Raw genomic sequence first — 20375 nt, 5'->3', positions numbered from 1 at the left:
CATGGCCTTGTAACCTACCGTTTATGTTGCTTTCTTATTGGGCTGACTATAATCACTGGCTGATTTAATCTCCTCAAGAAAATGAGCTTTCTGCAGGTGGTGATTATTTTGTTTGCTGGTAATACCTGAAACTGAACAAAAGAAATATTGGTTGAATGAACTAGTGAAAAAGCACTTTGTTTACCATGTTATAAAGTGCGATTATGCTACCTTTCAAGTCCTCACAAGAGTGCAGCAGGATTGTCATTGTTGTCATTGTTTTCACAGAGGGTTTAAAGAAGTTGTCAAAGATCAAGCAGGCAGTAGGTGGCTAAGGTGTTAGTGCATGGAGATGCCCTCTTAAGAGCAAACGAGTTGGGATCTTTGGGTTACACCTCAAATCTCAGGCACCTGTGAGGCTGGGGCAGTTCCAGATCATCTTGAACTACACAGTGGGACTCTGATATTGAAAAAAAAAACAAAGCAAAACAAAAACAATAAATAAACAAACCAAACCAAATGGTGCCCTACCTCAGTGGTAGGTGTGCTTTGGACCACCCTCTTACAAAACCGGTGTTCCTACTTCCTCATGGTCTAATGAATATCTGAGTATATACCAGCATGTATTCTTGGAGGCTTCCATTTTGGTGGCAGACTTTGAATCCTGGAGGCTCATTAAGGGTTGGCTTGAATGGTCAAACACACAATTGGGAAATGACCATGGTTTCATTCTTTTCTAGCGGAAAATGTTTCTTGAAATCATTAGCTAACTTCCTTATAATGAAATTCCCAAGAATGCTCTTACAGACTTTTCATTTCCTCAAACACTCTACATGCTTTCCTGAGAATAAGGGAGCGGGAGCCTGAGCTTCCCCCGGAGGATCTTACAAGATGACTTTCTCTGTATATTGCTTCTCATGGCTCTGTAGACAAGTCTCTTGGGCATGCCTAGGTTTCCTTTGGAAGCAGGAAACACTCATTTCTTGGAGTAATAAATCTGCATGTGATATTAAAATTAGCTCATTTGGGATTGGCTGGAGGTGCCGACTCACAGCACCTTTTAGCTGAGTGCTTGGGTTGCCATGAGCATCTAACTCGGGATGAGACAGTTGCAATAGCATTACAGGTCTCTCTGCTGATGCAAGAATGATGTCTCAGGTGAGCTCATTGAGTTGTGAGTCACTGTTTGAGAACAAGCCAGGGAAAAGCATATCGCCTCTGTCTCCTGACCCTTGGCTTCAGGGATGTGCTGGACCAGACATATAGACAGAGAACCAGGAAGCCACTGAGCCAGTCTGGGTGTCTAATAGAAAATGCAGGGACCAGGCATTGCCTTTGGTATAGGGATCCATTGAATGTTCTTCAAGTACACTCATGAAAATTGTCAGATGGATGAATGCAAGGGGGCAGTGATAGGCTTTGGGTTCACATATGCATTTATTCATTTGTAAATATGCCTCGTTTTTGATTCTGCTTCAGTTCTAGGTTAGCTTTGATACTTTCAGCAGTTTGCTTGGCTAACATGACTTCCGGCTGTCTCATGCATTAAATAAACACACAAAGTCTTCCTTTGCGTAGGCTTTCTAAAGATAGAATGAAATGAGCTTGCACCTGTGCGTATTTGAGGCGTGAATGAGGCATAGCCTTATTGGAGGGCATGCCACATGATAGGTTGCTTCATAAAGTGGAGAAACAATAACAATGGTCATAAAATGGAGAAACAAAAACAATAGTCTCTACCTCTGGTAGATTGATGATGAAGATTTTATGTAAGCTTATATAATCTGCCACATGGAAGGAACTTAAAATGGTGCAAGGTTCAATATAGTGTCACATTAGATGAATGTACATTAGTTCTTACACTAATAGTGCCTTTTTCATCCTTAGTTTTTTTGTTTGTTTATGAGCTGGTACTGAGGCTTGAACTCAGGACCTGTGTGCTGTTCCTAAGCTTTTTGGCTCCAGGCTAGTGCTCTACCACTTGAGCCACAGCTCCAAAACCTTCTTGCTTTTGGTGATAAGAGTCTCATGGACTTTCCTGCTTTGTCTGGCTTTGGATTACAATCCTCAGATCCCAGCCTTCTGAGTAGCTAGGATTACAGGTGAGAGCCACCAGCATCTGGCTCATCCTGAGTTTCTTCACCTGTAAAATGGTGTTAGTAATACCTACAGTATAGGATTGTTGAAGAGAGTAGAGGAACCTACATCTGCACAGCTTATGAACAAGTGACAGGAACCCAGTATGCCATGCATGATCCCATCTATATGCTCTGGTACTCTTTCTGGTTTGACTTTCCTTGTCCTGTTATATTAAAGAAAATGTATAATGCGTTTAAAGACATTTGTACTTAGGGATAGAATGGTAGTGCTGCCCCACGCTCAAGACCAACTGGGTTGAGTTGTCACTGTATAAAGAGTGAGATTCTTTTTTGTTTTTTTTTATGAGTGAGATTCTTCAAAGAAATCCTCACTTGTTTTTAGCTCAGTTGTTAATAAGATCAATTCTTTTCCTCCCTATTGTCAGTGGCCTATTAACCTACTTGGGAGTCAAATAACTTGACTCCGAGCTTTCTACCAGGTTATTCCAACCTTTCTGTGGCTTCATAGTCTCACCTACACAGTGGAAGTTATGAGGCAGCTACAACATACCTTATAGAATTGTCAATAAAATGAAGCCGCAAATTGACTAGTGGTATCAGAATATGAAGCAATTGCTCAGCAAAAACAGTATGTCCTGCTTTCCTATTTAGTAGAATTATCAGGTTTTCTTCCTGGTATATGCATACATACATTGCTTGATTTTTTTTTCTTTTTCCAAATTATTATTGCTACCATTGACTATTGATCATTATAAAAAGTCCATACTTGTTTTAAGGAGATATACATCTATCTCAGATTCCACCTTACCCCAGGGGAGAGATTAACCCATCACTCCGTTAATCTGCCCATGGTGGTTGGAGGAGGGGCAGAGGTTTCCCTTCTTGGATCCCAGGTGTAATTCTGTATGGAAATAAGCCCGATGCACATCTCAGGGTATAAACACTTAAAAAAATCTACTTGGGATGTTTGGGGGGAAGGGAAAGTGGGAGAAAAATTAGGAAGGGGGTAACAAGTTCAGCAAGAAATGTACTCACTACCTTACGCATATAACTGTAACTCCTCTGTACATCACCAGGGGCTCATGCCCTTGTTCTTAGCTACTCAGTCGGCTGAGGTCTGGGGATAGGAGTTCAAAGCCAATAGTAAAGTCTGTGAGACTCTTATCTCCAATAAACTACTCAGAAAAAGCTGGAAGTGGTGTTGTGGCTCAAGTGGTAGAGCCCTAGCCTTGACCAAAGGAAGCTCAGGGATAGTACTCTGGTCCTAAGTTCATGCCCAGGGCTGGCACAAAAAACAAAAACAAAAACAAAAAACATCCTGCTTTCTGAATGTATGGAACAACTTAATTTTTTTTTCATTTTGTTAATTTTTTTCTATTTTAAAATTTAACTTTTTTTATTTGTATCTACTGATTTTACAAGGGGATTTTACTGTGGTATGTCAATAAGAATTTGTTGTTGATTGATCATATTATCCCTCTAGTACTTTACCCGCTCTCTGTTTGCCCTTTCAAGCATTTCTCAACAGCTTTCAGAGGACTGCCTTCTGCCATGTTCACACGTTAAATTTCTTTTTTAAACAGATACATAAAAACATAAAATTATACAGATTTATGAGGTGCCACATGATGATTTCACACTGTGAAATCAGGGTAAACATATTTATCTCCTCAAACATTTATCATTTCTTTATGGTCAAAACATTCAAAATCCTTCCTTTTAAGCTTCTTGAAATACAGGTCACATTTTTGTTATCTCTAGTTGCATGTTATAGAAAGGGAAGGTTTAGATTTCAGACTGTTCTTTGTGTTTTCTCTTGAAACTTCAGAAACAACCTGCCCAACTTCATGGAGTAAAACGAAATTACTTTTTGCCAAGAGGATTCTATGAACACAGGATCTAAAAAGCCCATGTGAGGGGGTTCTTTCAATTTTGTCAAAGTTAGATATGGGGAGGGAAGAGGATTGATGAAGGAGTCATGAAAAAAAGAGCCTAAAATATGAACATCTGAACTTTGCAATGAATCCACAAGGAAGAGAACATGCTTTTGGCCTTGAACACAGGATCTGGGCACTGTCCCTGGGCCTTTTAGCTCAAGGCACTCTACCACTTGAGCCACAGCTCTATTTGCAGCTTCTTAATGATAAATTGCACGTAACAATCTCACAGACTTTCCCGATCCTGAGATCTCAGCTTCCTGAGTAGCTGGGATTATAGGTGTGAGCCACCAGCACCTAGTTCTCCCTTTACTTTATATGCTGTGTTTGTGTTTGTTGGCCCGAGACCAGCTCTACCACTTAACCTTTCCTTGCCCCACAACAGAGAGCTTATTATTATTTTTTTCATGCAATATGCACCCTCCACTTGTCTGTAAAATCTTGGATCCTCTCAGGGAAAGTCGTGAGGTAGGCCAGCGGTGAAGTGCGAGGGAGCTATGTACACACAGAGCCCAGCTGAAAATGACTTTAGCACAAAGTTTATTTAATACATCCTCCAAATTGTATTTCGAAGCCTCTGTTAACAAGAAAGCACTCTCTCTCTCTCTCTTTTCTTTCTTTCTTTCTTTTTTTTTTTTGAGTAGCGAGAGTGTTTTATAAATGGAATTTGCAGGCCGGCAATGCTCCCATTAATTTTCCCTGTCTACAATTACTATCATTACATTCTTAAAGCACTTTTAAAATAAACTGCGCCATGATGTAATGTGCACAGTCCAGGCTCCAAGGAGCAGGACAACCGGGCAGAGCATCTGGACCCTGGACTTGTATCTTCTAGAGAACATCTTGATGGCTATAATTACTGTCATGTTATGGGAACTAAAAAAAAAAAAAGGCGCCAGAGTTCCAAATAAAACATAAAATGGCTTTGATATAATAAATGTTACTATCATTGTTTAAAAATGTTGTGACCCGTCTGCCATAGTTTCTGAGAAAGATATTTTCCAGCACTTGATATTTCCACCCCCCCTTCTTTCTCTCATATTCTATTACTGCAGATAAGGGTGAAGAAAATCCTTAGGACAGACTTGTTTTAAATCAACGTAACACAATGCCAACATTGTCTCTTTTCAAGATGAACTTTCCAATTAAATTTGGCATGAGCTTTAGCAGAACTCTAAACAACTTTGCTCCAGAGACACCAAATCCACCCTATTAGGGAGAATTAATAATTCAAATGTTATGGTGGTGGTTAATTGCACTCATTAGGATAAGACAGGGGCTGAAGCATTTTCATGTAGGACACACCCACATCCATTGCACTCCTGTCCAAGGCTTTTAGAAGAATTTGGGCCACTCCAGAAGGGTAAGAACTACCCTAAATAAACATTTGGTGAAGAGGTAGTCATCTCATGAAGGGCCTATAATGAATTTGGACCCAGGCAATGGACCAATTTCTCTATAAAATGATGAAGAAGAATCATGTAAGTGTACTGGAAGAAGTCATTCATTCGTGCATGGACCCATGGTGAGATAAACTCAGCTTCCCAAGGCAGTTTTCTAATACAAAATGCTTTCAACTTTGTAAGATCTAAGTTTCTGTTTCACCTATTTTATATTTTATTATTATTATTAGTGACCTCAAGGAAGGTGATGCATGTTAATCAGGCAATTGGTTAGTTTTGACAATACCATGTCAAATACCATGTCAATACCAACCCCAGTTGGTGCAATTGGTTCTGTTGCTAATTTTTCTCTGCTGGATTGATGATAACATCTTTTAGTTGAGGAAGGGCCTTCTGATGCAAGAGTTGGGACTGCACCAGAAAAAAGTGCATTTGATCTGATCTGGATTTCACCATATTCAGCGAGCTGGTAATCTTTTTACTATCTTTTCTTGTTCTCTGGGAGAGTGACTTCTCTTTATTTCCCTTGGTGTCATGTTTCCCTTTACAAAACAATAATTGCTCCTATCTTCTCCTTGTGGGTGAGAGGCAGATTAGAATATTAAGAGGAACAATGATTTCAATGGCCTTACCCTTGGCAATCAGCATTGGCCAGCTACTTAGACACAGCTGTGAGGAAACCAGGTGAAGAATGAAGATGACTTCTGCAAACCAACCTGCCTCTGGAAAAGACAATACAAACAGAAACCGCTGACAATGGATACATGAGGCCTTGTCTGGGTAGACTAGAGTGCATTATTGATGTCCATTATTCCAAGCCCTTTATCCTGAAGATCTTCTATTCAAAAGACAATTTCTAAGTCCTTTCATAAATTGACATGTTGATTTGAGCCATTTCATACAACTACTTAAAAAACAATAAAAAAGAGGTTAAACTTAGTTAGTGCACTCTACCTTAATGTGATGTTTGAGAAAAATTTATAGGTTTTGTTTAAAGGGATTTAAGGTCAATTGATGGAGGACAATTTGTGTATTACCTGGAAGCACAAGTCAGGGTTTAATTTTGTTTTGGTGAGACACACTTAAAAATGTTCGGTTTTCACTTTGTCTCAAAATACACACCTCTGAAAAGTAGTTCTATTCTTGTACCTCCAAGATGATCCTTTCTTGCTCAATATGGCTCTTAAATGCTGGATACTCAGTAGAGACTAAATTGATGGCTGCAATATTCCAAAGAACAGTTGCATAAGTGGTCTTTCAATTGAGCCTTCCCATTGAAACAATATTATGCTATTTCAGCATTAAGTAGTACTTCAGGAAAGGACTTCAGTAACACGACTGAGTGTTCAATCTACTTTCTGTTTGTTGAAGCGTTTATGGCTCTTACTCAAGACAAGAGAAATAACAAGGAAAGAAATGGCTCTGAATATAGAACATTTTATTACACAAATAAAAAGGAGAGTCTATCTGTTAGCTCTTGCCAACTTTTGAAATATGGATTCCATTTGTCTTTATTACAGTCTATTCCCATTGTGCCTTCCCCCTATTTATTAATTTTTGAATGTTACTATTAAACAGAGATGTGCCTACTGGAAATAGTCAAAGCTATTTCAAGAAATCTAACGAATGAGAGAAATAAATTAACTCGTCTTTTTTATTATTCTGTCAATAAATTAGAAGGCATCCAGTTATTGTAGCTTATAATCCCCCCTTTAAAAAAAGCAGTATCCATTATCACAATAAAATGTTCTGTCAGATCTATAATAATCATGATGACTCATAGATATGTGATTCTTCTTATTAAGAAAAAAGACAGGAAATCCAATATAAATGAGCTGTTTTCCTCAGTAGTACAATAAAACTTGGATACTGGAATATGAGTTTTTGATTATATCATCCACTGATAATCTCTGTGTTCATTTCCTCCCAGGGACAAGCCAGTCTCCATTCTCAGTGCACCAGGCCCCGCATTTGGCCACTAATATTTTAGCAATCCTACTCCCTTGGCTGGGGAAGAGGCCTCCCAGTTATAGCCACCACAGTATAGTATATTTTAGGGGCTGTAAATTTTCACCGTCAGATTTGAGCCAGGGGTGTTAAGCTTGAGAAGATACACATCTGCTTCCTACTCAAATGGTCTTTTGTTGTGCTTCTTGGTAGAGGGAGAGCTGTAACACCACAAGAATAAATCCCAGCGAGGGCAGGGATGAATTATAGCATTTCAAGAAGAAATGCTCATAACTACAAATAGCACACCAGCTTCAATTCTATTCTTAAATTCTGCGTTTCTTTTCAGAGTTCTGCGATAATATTTTATTGCTCTTTAATGGTCAGGGTGAGTCACCATTAAATTTCCAAAGTGAAAAATTATTTTGTAACCTGAGTCATAACCCCTGGAAATATGTCTGTTTTCTGAGTTTGGATTTCCTAATGTCAGGTTTTCCTAAATAGGATCATATGAACACAAGGCCAGAAAACAAAAGAAATGTTGAAGCAATTACTTGGGAAGAGTACCTATAAACCATTCCAATATATCCAATGTGAATTATGATTAAATAATAAGCTTAATCAAAGAACTGTGCTATATATATATATATATATATATATGTAAATATTTATATGTATAAATAAACAAATACAACTATTTATTTATGCCCCTTTAATGCCTCATTAACCAAGAGGAGAATGATGACAGACCAATTTCATAGTGAGTAGTAAGGCAAAGAGATAAGTGCAATCAAGCCTCAGTTTCCAGATGGTTTTTGGTTCAAACTCTGTAATTTTCTTTTAGAACTGTCAATACACTTGTCCAAATAGACAAAATTATAAGTCATGGTTGGATTTCCCAACCAGCTCACAGAATATACTTGACTATAAAGTTGATCACCATGCTTTTTGCAGAAATAAGAATTTATTTTTTTATATATGTATTGAGTGCTTACTTGCTTGGAATAATCTAGAGATATCATGGATCCTTGATGGTAAGAACACTGTGGCTGAATTCAATAGTAATTGTTCATCCTTTAATCCATGCTTTCTGGCAACATGGAATGTGAGTACATAGACAAGAAGCTGAAAGTGGCAGGGGTTAGACAGGGCTCTCGGAGGGTACCTGAGCAGATGCTGTTTTGCTAGGTGCAAAGTATGGAGTCAAGGAAAGGGGATAAAAGAGGAGACTTGCTTTAGGAAGGGGGAGGGACATCAGTAGAGTCTTACAAGGTCTCAGAGCATGTTTTTTTTTTAAATTGTGAAAATACTGTACAGAGGGGTTACAATTACATGGGCAAGATAATGAGTACATTTCTTATCAAGCATTGTTGCCTCCTCCTTTGTTTCCCCTTCCCATCCCTTCCCATCCTCCCCACCAACCCAATCTTCCCCCACCCCCCCACCAAAGTTGTAAAGTTCATTTTTGACATTATATATCTTAGGGTTCATTTCCCTAACATCAACTTATTTGACCTTTACTACTTGACTCAGACATATATATACTAGATATTGCAAATAAGGGAACCCATGGGACCTATGTTTCTTTGGGCCTGGCTTACTTCACTTAATATAATTTTTTCCAAGCCTTTCCATTTCCTAACAAATGAGGCAATGCCATTCTTTCTGATGGAGGCATAGAATTCCATTGTGTATATATACCACATTTTCTTGATCCATTCATCTACTGAGGGGCATCTGGGTTGGTTCCATATCTTAGCTATAGCAAATAATGCTGCAATAAACATAGTCGTGCTGGTAGCTTTAGTGTGGTCTTGTTTGTGAACATTTGGGTAAATGCCCAAAAGTGGGATTGCTGGGTCATAAGGGAGTTCTATGTGGAGTCTTTTGTGGAAACGCCATACTGCTTTCCAAAGTGTTTGAACAAGTTTACACTCCCACCAACAATGCATTAAGGTTCCCTTCTGTCCACATCCCCTCCAGCATCTGTTGTTATTAGAGTTCTTGCTTTTAGCCATTCTAACTGGTGTGAGGTGGTATCTCAATGTTGTTTTGATTTGCACTTCTTTTATGGCTAGGGAGGTTGAGCTTTTCTTCATGTGTCTATTGGCCATCCTTCTTTCCTCTTCAGAGAAGTTTCTCTTTAAGTCTTTAGCCCACTTATTAATTGGGCAGTTGTTTCTTTGAAGATTTGTTGTTGGGGGATTTAATTTTTTGGGTTCCAGGTATATTTTAGATATAAGACCCTTGTCCGTTGTTTGGCTAGTGAAGATCTTCTCCCAATCCGTAGGCTTTCTATTGATCTTGCTAGCTATGTCCTTTAATATGCATAAGCTCTGCAATTTCATGCAATCCCATTTGTCCAACCTTTCTTTGCTTTTTTGTGTTTCTGGGTCACTATTAAGAAAATTTTGGCCTGTGCCAACATGACCTAGGGTTTCTCCTATTCCATCCTGTAATGTTTTCAGAGTGTCTGCTTTGACTCCGAGGTCTTTGATCCATTTGGAGTTGATTCTGGTGCAGGGTAATATAGAAGGATCTAGCTTTAGTTTTCTACAAGTAGTTAGCCAATTTTGCCAGCACCATTTGCTGAAGAAGCTGTCTTTCTTCCATTCTATTTTTTTAGCTCCCTTATCGAAGATTAGATGTCTATAGGTCTGTAGGTTCATTTCTAGGTTTTCAATTCTATTCCATTGGTCCTGAGGTCTGTTCTTGTGCCAGTACCAAGCTGTTTTTATTACTATGGCTTTGTAGTAGAGTTTGAAATTTGGTATTGATAGTCCTCCAGCAGTGTTCTTTCTGTTGAGGATCGTTTTTGCTATTTGAGGTCTTTTATTGTTTCATATGAATTTTTAGATTGCCTCTTCTATTTCCTTGAAGAATGAGTTTGGAATTTTGATAGGTATCGCATTGAATTTGTAGATAGCCTTGGGAAGTATTGCCATTTTCACGATGTTGATCTTTCCAATCCAGGAGCATGGGAGATTTTGCCACTTTCTAAGTTCTGTTTTGATTTCCTTTTTCAGGTTTTTAAAGTTTTCATCATAGAGATCCTTTACTTCTTTGGTTAATTCCTAGGTATTTTATTTTTTGTGGGGCTATTACAAATGGAGTTGCTTTCCTAATTTCAGCCACACTTTTCTCATTGTTGGCATACAGAAAAGCCATTGATTTTTGAGGGTTAATTTTATACCCTGCTACTTTGCCAAAGTTTTGAATCAGCTTGATTAATTTGGGAGTGGAGTCTATGGGATTCTTTAAATACAAGATCATGCCATCTGCAAAGAGGGAGAGTTTTATTTCTTCTTTCCCTATTTGAATCCCCTTTATGTTTGCATCTTGTCTTATTGCTGTAGCTAGGCATTCTAATACTAGATTGAAGAGAAGTGGAGAGAGTGGACATCCTTGTTTTGTTCCCGAGTTAAGAGGAAATGGCTTTAGTTTTTCACCATTAAGTATAATGCCGGCTGTAGATTTGTCATATACAGCCTTTATTGTATTGAGGAATGTTCCATGGATTCCTAATTTTTCCAGAACCTTCATCATAAAGGGGTGTTGGATCTTGTTGAATGCTTTTTCTGCATCTATTGAGATAATCATGTGGTTCTTATTCTTGCTCCTGTTGATATATTAATTGATTTGCATATATTGAACCAGCTTTGCATCCCTGAAATGAATCCTGTTTGATCATGGTGTATGAGTTTTTGGATGAATTGTTGAAGTTGATTGGCCAAAATTTTGTTGAGAAGTTTTGCATCAATGTTCATCAAAGAAATGGGTCTATAGTTCTCTTTCTTTGATGAGTCTCTGCCTGGTTTTGGGATGAGGGTTATGATGGCTTCATAGAATGTGTTCGGTAGTGAACTTTCTCTTTCAATTTCATTGAAGAGTTGGAGGAGTATTGGTGTGAGCTCTGCTTTGAAGGCCTTGTAGAATTCTGCTGTAAAACCATCTGGTCCTGGACTTGTCTTAGATGGGAGGTCTCTTATTGCTGTTTCTATTTCAATGCTTGACATGGGCCTGTTAAGATGGTTTAACTCATCTTGGTTTAGTTTTGGCATGTCAATATTTGCTAGGAAAAGGTCCATTTCTGCCAAGTTCTCAAACTTATTAGCATAAAGTTTTGAGAAGTATTCCCTTATAATGTTCTGAATCTTGGTTGTTTCTGTGGTAATGTTTCCATTCTTATCTCTGAGTTTATTTATTTCGGTGTGTTCTCATCTTTTTCTGATAAGATTTGTTAAGGGTCTGTCAATTTTGTTAATGTTTTCGAAGAACCATCTCTTTGTTTTGTTGATTCTTTCTATAGTTTTTTTTTTGGATTCTAATTCATTTAATTTTAATTATTTCTTTCCATCTACTGGATTGGGGTTTATCTTGCTGCTCTTTTTCAAGGAGGTTCAGATGTCTCATTAAATTGTTGGTTTCAGGTCTCTCCAATTTGTTGATGTAGGAACTCAGAGCTATCAACTTGCACCTGAGTACTGCCTTGCTGTGTCCCAGAGGAACAGCGCATGTGTTTTATGTCAGTGAGGGCTAGACAAAAAGGGCATGGCAAATGTGGGTACATATGTCCCATGTTAGACAGGGAGTGGATGCAATTATAGTTGCATTTTAAAATTTCACTTGGTTTACTGTGTTAATTCTAGATGTGAGAAGTCACGAATAAAGGATTGGGAAGAAAGCCTAGAGTTATCTCAGAAAATAGGAAAGAGGCACTACAGCAGGAAAGGAGAAGAGGGGATAAATTAGTGATAGTCAAATGGCAAGTTTTATAACATATGAAGACAGACTGGATTTGGTAATGATAGAAAATAAGAGACAAATGGAAAAGGTGATGCTGCTCAAAAAATAAGGACTAGAGGCATGAACTTGGGGGTGGTGAAAGCTCAGATATGTTCTTGGGTTTTACTCTGTTCAAAAGGTTGGTGATCAGATCTTGGGGTTCATTCACTTAGCATCATCTTATATGGACATATGTACATGGCTTTTGAGCTTTTCTGCTCATCTGATAAGATTATCCTAGACCTTTACTAATTATTGCAAATAAGGGAAACCTTGGGACCTAAATTTCTTTGGGACTGGGTTACTTCACTTAATACGATTTTCCCCCCAAGTTTTTCCATTTCCTAAAAAATAGGGTGGTGTCGTTCTGTCTGATGGAAGCATAGAATTCCATTGTATATATACCACATTCCCTTATCCACTCATGAGGTCTGTCTTTATCATTATTGTTTGAAATGTACTATGTGATTTTATTTTTTTGTTCTTTCCTTTGTATGTTCTTTCCCTATGACATATCCTCTGTTGTCACTGTACTTGGTTTTGGTACCCTCCTCTTGTATATACATTTGTCTAATCTGGGGAGGGGAAGGGGAATAACAAAACAAGGACAGAAACAAGGACACAGGATAACCCATTGAAACAAGGATACCCACAGGACAGTATATTGGAAATGAACTTTACAGCTTTGGGAAGGGAGGGTAGGGAGGGGCATGGGAGGTGAGGGAGGGGGATAGTGGACAGCAACAAGGGAAGGGGTAACATTGATCAACAAGTAATGTACCTTACTCATATAATTGTAACCCCTCTGTATAGTACCTTTACAAAAAAAAAAGTTGGTGCTAGGGGCTGACACTCAGGAGCAGTCCAGGAAGGAGATTTAGCAAGTGAATAGCAAGGTCCAAAGAATGGGTGACAATGGCTCAGTGGGGGTAGCCAGAGGTACAGAATACTAGTAACCAAAATTAAAACCACAGAAAATTGCCAAGAAGACAAGAGAGTGAATGACAAAGAGAGAGAGAGAGAGAGAGAGAGAGACAGACAGACAGACAGACAGACAGAGACAGAGAGAGACAGAGACAGAGAGAGACAAAGAGAGAGAGACAGAGAGAGACAGAGATAAACACTGGATGTCACAGGATGGTATTTGGAAAGCTGAGGACATATTTATTTTGTTGTTATTTTGTTAGTGGCTCTGCCATTGAAAAAAAGACCTCTATTACAGGGACATGGGGTGAAAGCACTGGGCTGGAACAGTGATGGTAGAGAATTGCAACTCCCAGCAGAGAGAAGTGTGTGTGTGTGTGTGTGTGTGTGTGTGTGTGTTCAAGTCTAGCACTCTACCCTCTTGAGCTCAGCCCTGCTTCTGGTTTTCTGATGGATAATTGGATATAAGAATCTCATGGACTTCCCTGCAGAAGCTGGCTTCAAACCCCGAGATCAGGCAGGCAGTGTCTTTATGGTAAGTAGCTCTGAGTGATGGTCCGGGCTATACATGATCAAAAAGCAGATTCTTATCAGGCACTTATTATTACTCAAAGAACTACATGAGGATAAGATTTGAACTGCTCAGCAAGGCATACAAATTGGCTCTTCCTTCCTTCATTGTTTTATTTCCCATCATGTCCCCCATCCCTCCTGCTCCTCCCTCCTCAGGCTATTCACTCTCCTATTTTCTCCAAATGCAAGGCTTGTGGTCGTGGATGCTCTCTGCTCATGTCCCGAACATTCTTCTTCAGTTGCATTGAATAACCCTTCTCCAGAACAGTGAGATCCTCTCACAGGGAAGTTTTTCCCCTCCTGGCTGCCTCAGTATTTTGCTTAGACCTTCATAAGTTAACTAGATTAAAGGTAGCATTTCTCCCCCTGCTGGACTGTGATGTTCAAGGACATTCTGGGTATCTTGCTCATCATTCTGTTTTGACTTCTCAGGGCTTAAGAACAAAACCTGGCCAAACTTGGCTGGTCAGCTGTGAAAACTACTGGGCAGGTAAGATGCTGCTAAGCCTTACTGACCTGAAAGTGCAGGAATGGAGAAGATCATGCTAGGCTTTTCTGGCAAGTCTGTTAAGGGAGGTGCCTGAATGCCGCAAAGTCACTCAGATTCCCAGTGCTGTGTGTTTGGTGATTCTGGGCAGCCAAGATGACTCATGACCCTTGATCTGAGCATCTGGAAGAGTCAGATTTATTTTGGGAGAAACTCTGTGTCACCTTTCATAAAAAAAGAAGTACACACGAGGCCTTGGCAAGATTATTTTCATAAATCTGTTAAATCAATGAAGCTCTTTGGGGGATGTTTGCTCTTCCATAACCTCTCCTGATGAGTTTGGGAAGTATTTATTATGAGATGGAGCCTGCTCCAACGCAAAGCTCGGAGAATTCTTTTTTTCCCTCTGAGCAATAGTTATGGTTAATGACAGTAATCTGCAAAGATGATTCAATGGCAGGAAGTGACACGGCTGTCTCTGGGTCCCAAACAAGAACTGAGTGGAAGGAGGGTACTGAAATCCCTTGTGGTTTTCTCAGTGTCTTTACCCTGATGATTGGCCTTTTTTTTTCTCTGAGCCTACTCTAGAAGCTGTCAGTGAAATAAAAGATCTGTGTTCTGTATCATTTGGGTTTCTGGCACCCCAGATAACCCACTTCATTTTGGGTTATATTTAACTCAACCAAACTGTATTAATGGTTTCAGAGAACTTTTGCTTGTAAACTGTCAATTAGAGAATTGTAGCATCTAATGTCAGTCAATCTATGCCACTAGAAGAACTGAATTCTAGTTTCAGAGTTTCGATTTGCATCTACATGAATTTTAGTAAGTGTTACTTAACATCTCCAAATCTACTGACCTCATTCTGCAATAGAGATAGTGTTACTTAGTGATAATACCACTTTAGCTGAGAGATTGCTTTGGATGGGTTAGTTCTCAGTCACTTAGATGCAAGTATGGTGGTTGTTCAGTAGACAGAAGTATAACAATTGAGGTTAGTCTCCATTTTCCAGAGGGTTTTTTTTTAAAATATAAAAACCAGTAAGGAGACAGGGATTTCAATGACTGTTCTCAGTTACTATTTCACATATTGCAATTAATATGCTAGATATCTCAATGCAGATGTATTTTCAAGTACTAAATTGTGCTTGATTGCAAGCCATTTTGAAGGTTGTTCCCCTGAAACTTCACTCCTTTTCCCCTAAATATGGGGCATCTCTTCCACTCAAATCCAGTGACAATTCCTTTAGCTGTTGTGCTATATGAAACCTGACATCATTGAGAGGTCCCAGAAGGGAGACTCAAGGAAGAGGTCCTTGATACATTACTTGATACCAAAGTACTATTACAGAAGTAGCTTAAATCTATCTATCTATCTATCTATCTATCTATCTATCTATCTATCTATCTATCTATCTATCTATCATCTATCTATCCACAATAAAGTAAGTGTTCATGTTTACTTAGAAATGGAAGAATTCTTATAAATATGTTAGAAACAATAGCCAGATAGAAAAACATTTGAATCCTTATCTTGGGGTGCATTTTACTTACCATCAACTTATCTGACCATTTCTGCTTGTCTCAGACTTATACTAGTTATTGCAAATAAGGGAAACCATGGGACCTATATTTCTTTGGGCCTGGCTTACTTCACTTTAGTATAACCCCTATTTCCACTGTATTTGATGCTGGTATAATTTGTGGTGGGGAAGGGAAAAACAAATTGTTTCAATAGGTGGACCCATTGCAACAAGGAGATGTACAAGATGTTATATCGAAAATGAACTTTACAACTTTGGCGCGGGGGTGGGGGGGGGGGAGAAGGGGGATGGGGGTGGGAGGAGATGGGAAGGGATGGGAAGGGGAAACAAAGGAGGAGGCAACACTGCTTGATAAGAAATGCACTCATTACCTTGCCCATGTAATATAACCCCTCTCTATGGTATTTTCACAATAAAAAAAGAAATGGAAAAATTAAGAAAACATAGAGCAAACAAAAAGCCATTTATATTGCTGCAACTTGTAAGTACCCAGACAGAACTTTCCCAAAAATCAATACTTCTTAAAACAAGAAGGGATCGTGCACATTGTTTGTGTGACATAATTTTGTACATTTGGAGCAGGCATGGCTTACATTGTTGGGACAGAGGAGGAGCAGGTGGCTACCACACAGGCCTGTGGGTGTGGCTAGCACACATTTTATTTTCTATTAAAGTTCAATTTGTACATTTACTCATTTCCCTCATCTACATAACATCCTTTCCACTTCATATCTCTTTTCTTTTTTTCCTTTTCTCCATAATAGTATTTATTTATTTATTTTAGGAATCAAAGCAAGATGGTTTATTAATAAAGAGCAAATTGGACAGAAGAAAGTCAACATTTTCTAATTTTATGATCCATATGGCCCAATTTCATTGGCCAGTTTACCCCAGTGAAATCTCTGAAGCAAGAGTTTCTCATGAGTATCTGTAACATTGACACAGAAGTAATTGCTGTACCCAGCTCCCAGTCATTGATCTATGTGCTCTCGGCCACAGGGAGACCTCACAAGGATTAGTGGACATGAGTCATTGCAACATACAGACACCACTGGAAAGGACTTCTGGCATGTGCTCCCTATGTGGGTGAGGGCATGGTAATACTTAAATGAAAATGGAGTACATCCGCTTGGGGATAGTTTAATGCTTCTCTGATATGTGAATGATCCTCTTAAATTCTTTATAGACATTAAACAAACCTACTCATTGTCCGTTCCTATTAGTGTTCCCCTGGGAATAGGTTTATAGGATTTTTTTTTGTACAATGCCTAATCTAAATAAATACTTGCCAACATTGCCTAGAAGTAATAGACTGTAAGCTATCTTGTTTTTCTTGTCATTGAGTAATGTGAACAGGGCAACCTCCTTGTACTTTCCCCCCTTTTTGTGTACCAGTATTGGGGCTTGAACTCAGGGCTTTATGTTCTTGCTTACCTTTTTCTGGCTCAAGTATGGCATGTTACCACTTGAACCACAGCTTTACTTCTGTTCTTTTTTTCCTGGTTAATTGGATATAAATGTCTGCCCAGGGTGACTTCAGACCATGATCCTCAGATCTCAGCTTCCTGAGTAGCTAGGATTACAAGCATGAGAACCAGCATCTGGCTCTCTTTCAGCTCTTGCTAGAACATTGCATAGGAAACTTGATCAGACCCCATGTCAATAGCAAAGGGTAAGTTAGATTGTATTTTCATATTCCTGTCTGAGCGAAAAAGTAAGTCTCTGAGTTTTGGAGAGATAAGAGGTAATGTTGCCATTGCTAATGCTTGAGTATAGAGCCATTTGAGAATAAAGAATATTGATGTGGACAATGGAGATGGTCCTGAGAACTGGAATAAAAGGATAAGCCGTTACCTTCTAAAGAAGCTTGCCAGATTTAGCAAATAAAAATATAGCACTTGCTGAGCACTAGTGGCTCATGCATGTAATCCTAGCCATCAAGGAAGTTGAGATCTGGAGGATAATGATTTGAAGCCTGCCCATGCAGAAAAGTTCACAAGACTTCACCGACAATGAGCCAGCCAAAAGCTCAGCTGGAGGCACGGAAACTGGTAGAACTCTAGCCAGCCAGGCAAGCAAGCTGAAACCCAGAGACTGGCAGAAAAAAGTCAACATACATGCAAATATAGCACTCACATAGTATTTGAGACTTAATACTCAGATAATCATTCATTATTTATTTGGAATTATTGTACCCAGGTGTCTTGGTATCTTACTTCCATGTAATGAATCAGATTAAGAAAGTAGTTGGGACACTGCGTGTGATGCAGTACTCTGGGGTCTTCAAGTCTGATCACAACCTCTCCTAGTTGCTTTGGCTGTTCAGAAATAAGAATTTCTGCTCAAAGATGTGCTTCATTTTCTTTCTGAATGTTCTGATTCCTTAGTGAGGGTTAGAGGAGCCCCAATGTGCAGATTATCTTTCCTGAGGGAAAACCCCCACCACTTAAATTCCCTGATTTGGGTAATTCTGAAGAAATGAGGTGAAGAGGGCAAGGTTGCAGAGAACCTGGGAGATTTCAAGATTGCTCGGAGCTAGCCAGCTGTAGCTCAGGATGAAAGTTGTGGCTCAACTCAACGCTTGGGCCTGGAACTTCATGTCTAGGAATCTCTACGTTCCCCAAGAGAGAATTCTAACAAGCTTGTTATCAGACAGAGGCCATGTATCTAGCTCCAGACAGAGAATGGAGGTCAATCATGTAGGGCAGTGTTGGTATTTCTTTACAGTTAGGGTTTCATGTAGGTCTTGCCAAATTTCGTGGGAGAGGTGTGGAAGGGAAGGTTGAGACTTTGCTTAAGTCACAGTGTGATGGCTCAGGCTGAACGGAACCAGGTAACTCTTGGCCATGAGATACCACACAGGACCTGAAGAGGATGAGCTTCTCTGGATGGAGGAAAGAATGACATGAGACTAGGTTTAAGGATATTGTAGCGAATGGAAAAGGCAACTTATTTTCTTTGTAATTAACTTTGCTATCTTTCACCTGATTAATTAAAAAATTTTAATACGTTAGCTCACTTAAAGAAATACAAAAAATCATATTTTCTCTCCTGCTTGCTACCAGAGACTATTTCTTGTTGTTTGTTTGTTTTTGCCAGTCCTGGGGCTTGAACTCTGAGCCTGGGCGTTGCCCCTGAGCTTCTTTTGCTCAAAATGAGTGCTCTAACACTTAAGTCATAGCACCACTTCTGGCTTTTTGGAGGAGTTTATTGGAGATACAAGTCTCATGGAGTTTCCTGCTCAGGCTGGTTTTGACCACAATCCTCAGATCTCAGCCTCCTGAGTGGCAAGGATTATAGGCGTAAGCCACCAGCACTAGGCTTCCTGAGTATACTTCCTATGTATACTGTCTCATTTTTCTCTACATTCATGAGAACATAAAAATATATGTATGTGTATACATATATATATATTTTCATATTCATAGACTCACATATACAAGAAATATGCATAAGGAAGGGAAGGGAATAGTACATAGTTTTAAGGAAGTGGACTTATAAATTACATACTAGTTTATAAATTTCCTTCTCAGCCAGGCATGAGTGGCTCACACATATAATCCCAACTACTCAAGTGGTATAGATCTGAAGATTGTGGTTCAAAGCCAGCCTGGGCAGGAAAGCCCATGAGACTGATCTCCAATTTAACTAACCAAAGAAAAGCCAGAGCTGTGACTCAAGTGGTAGAGCACTAGCCTTGAGTCAAAAAGCTCCAGGAAAGCACCCAGGCCCCTAGTTCAAGTCCCAGGACCAGCACATACACACACATACAAGTTTATTTAACCCATCTTCCAGTCATAGGATTTTTAGCTGTTTTTTATACTTCTTTATCCTTAAAAAGTGGACTATAGTAACACTGAAAAATACATGTGTGTCAGTATCTTTTAATTCTATAGGAACAAGTCAAACAGTAGGACTGCTGAATCAAAGGAAATGTGCCTCTTACATTTTGATAGATATTTTACACTTTGATAGAATTTCTTTTCAAATGTTTTAGCCTTGGGCATGCTTCGTTCTACCCCCTCACCCAGCAATATATGGGGAGCTCATTTCCTTGCATGCTCATCAGTGCTGATTGTTTTACATTTTTTTATTAATCTGGGAAAACGGAAAAATGATACTTCATTTAATATTCATTTTTCTAACCATCCATGAGTTTGAACATATTTTTGATCACTGGGCTTTCTGGAAATTTATTTTTCCTGAATGGTGTCCATATTCTCTATTCATTTTTCTTTTTCCAATGACATTTAGGTGCTCTTGCATATTAGACATCATGCTGCAATTTTTTTCTTCTAATTTGTTGTCTTATTTTTGGTGTTTTTTTCCCTCTGGTAGTACTAGGGTTTAAATTCCTGGTTTACTGCTTGCTTTCTTGACTAGCACTTTGCCATACTTCCAACATTGACTTGTGCTGATCAATTTGATGATAGAGTTGTGATTTTTTTTTTAATTGTGAAAATACTGTACAGAGGAGTTACAATTACATGGGCAAGGTAATGAGTACATTTCTTATCAAGCATTGTAGCCTCCTCCTTTGTTTTCCCTTCCCATCTAGAGTTGTGATTTTTTAAAAAAAATCTGTGTAAGCTGATTTTGAACCATAGTTATCTAGATCTCAACATCATGTGAGGTAAGAGTCATGTGTGTTTTCCTCGTGGTTAGTCTTTTAAACTTTATTTAGAGATAGATATACC

Source organism: Dipodomys spectabilis, unplaced genomic scaffold, assembly GCF_019054845.1.
Source record: "Dipodomys spectabilis isolate Male_0828 unplaced genomic scaffold, ASM1905484v1 ptg000069l, whole genome shotgun sequence".
Lineage (NCBI taxonomy): Eukaryota > Metazoa > Chordata > Mammalia > Rodentia > Heteromyidae > Dipodomys > Dipodomys spectabilis.
This window is presented reverse-complemented; position numbering follows the sequence as displayed.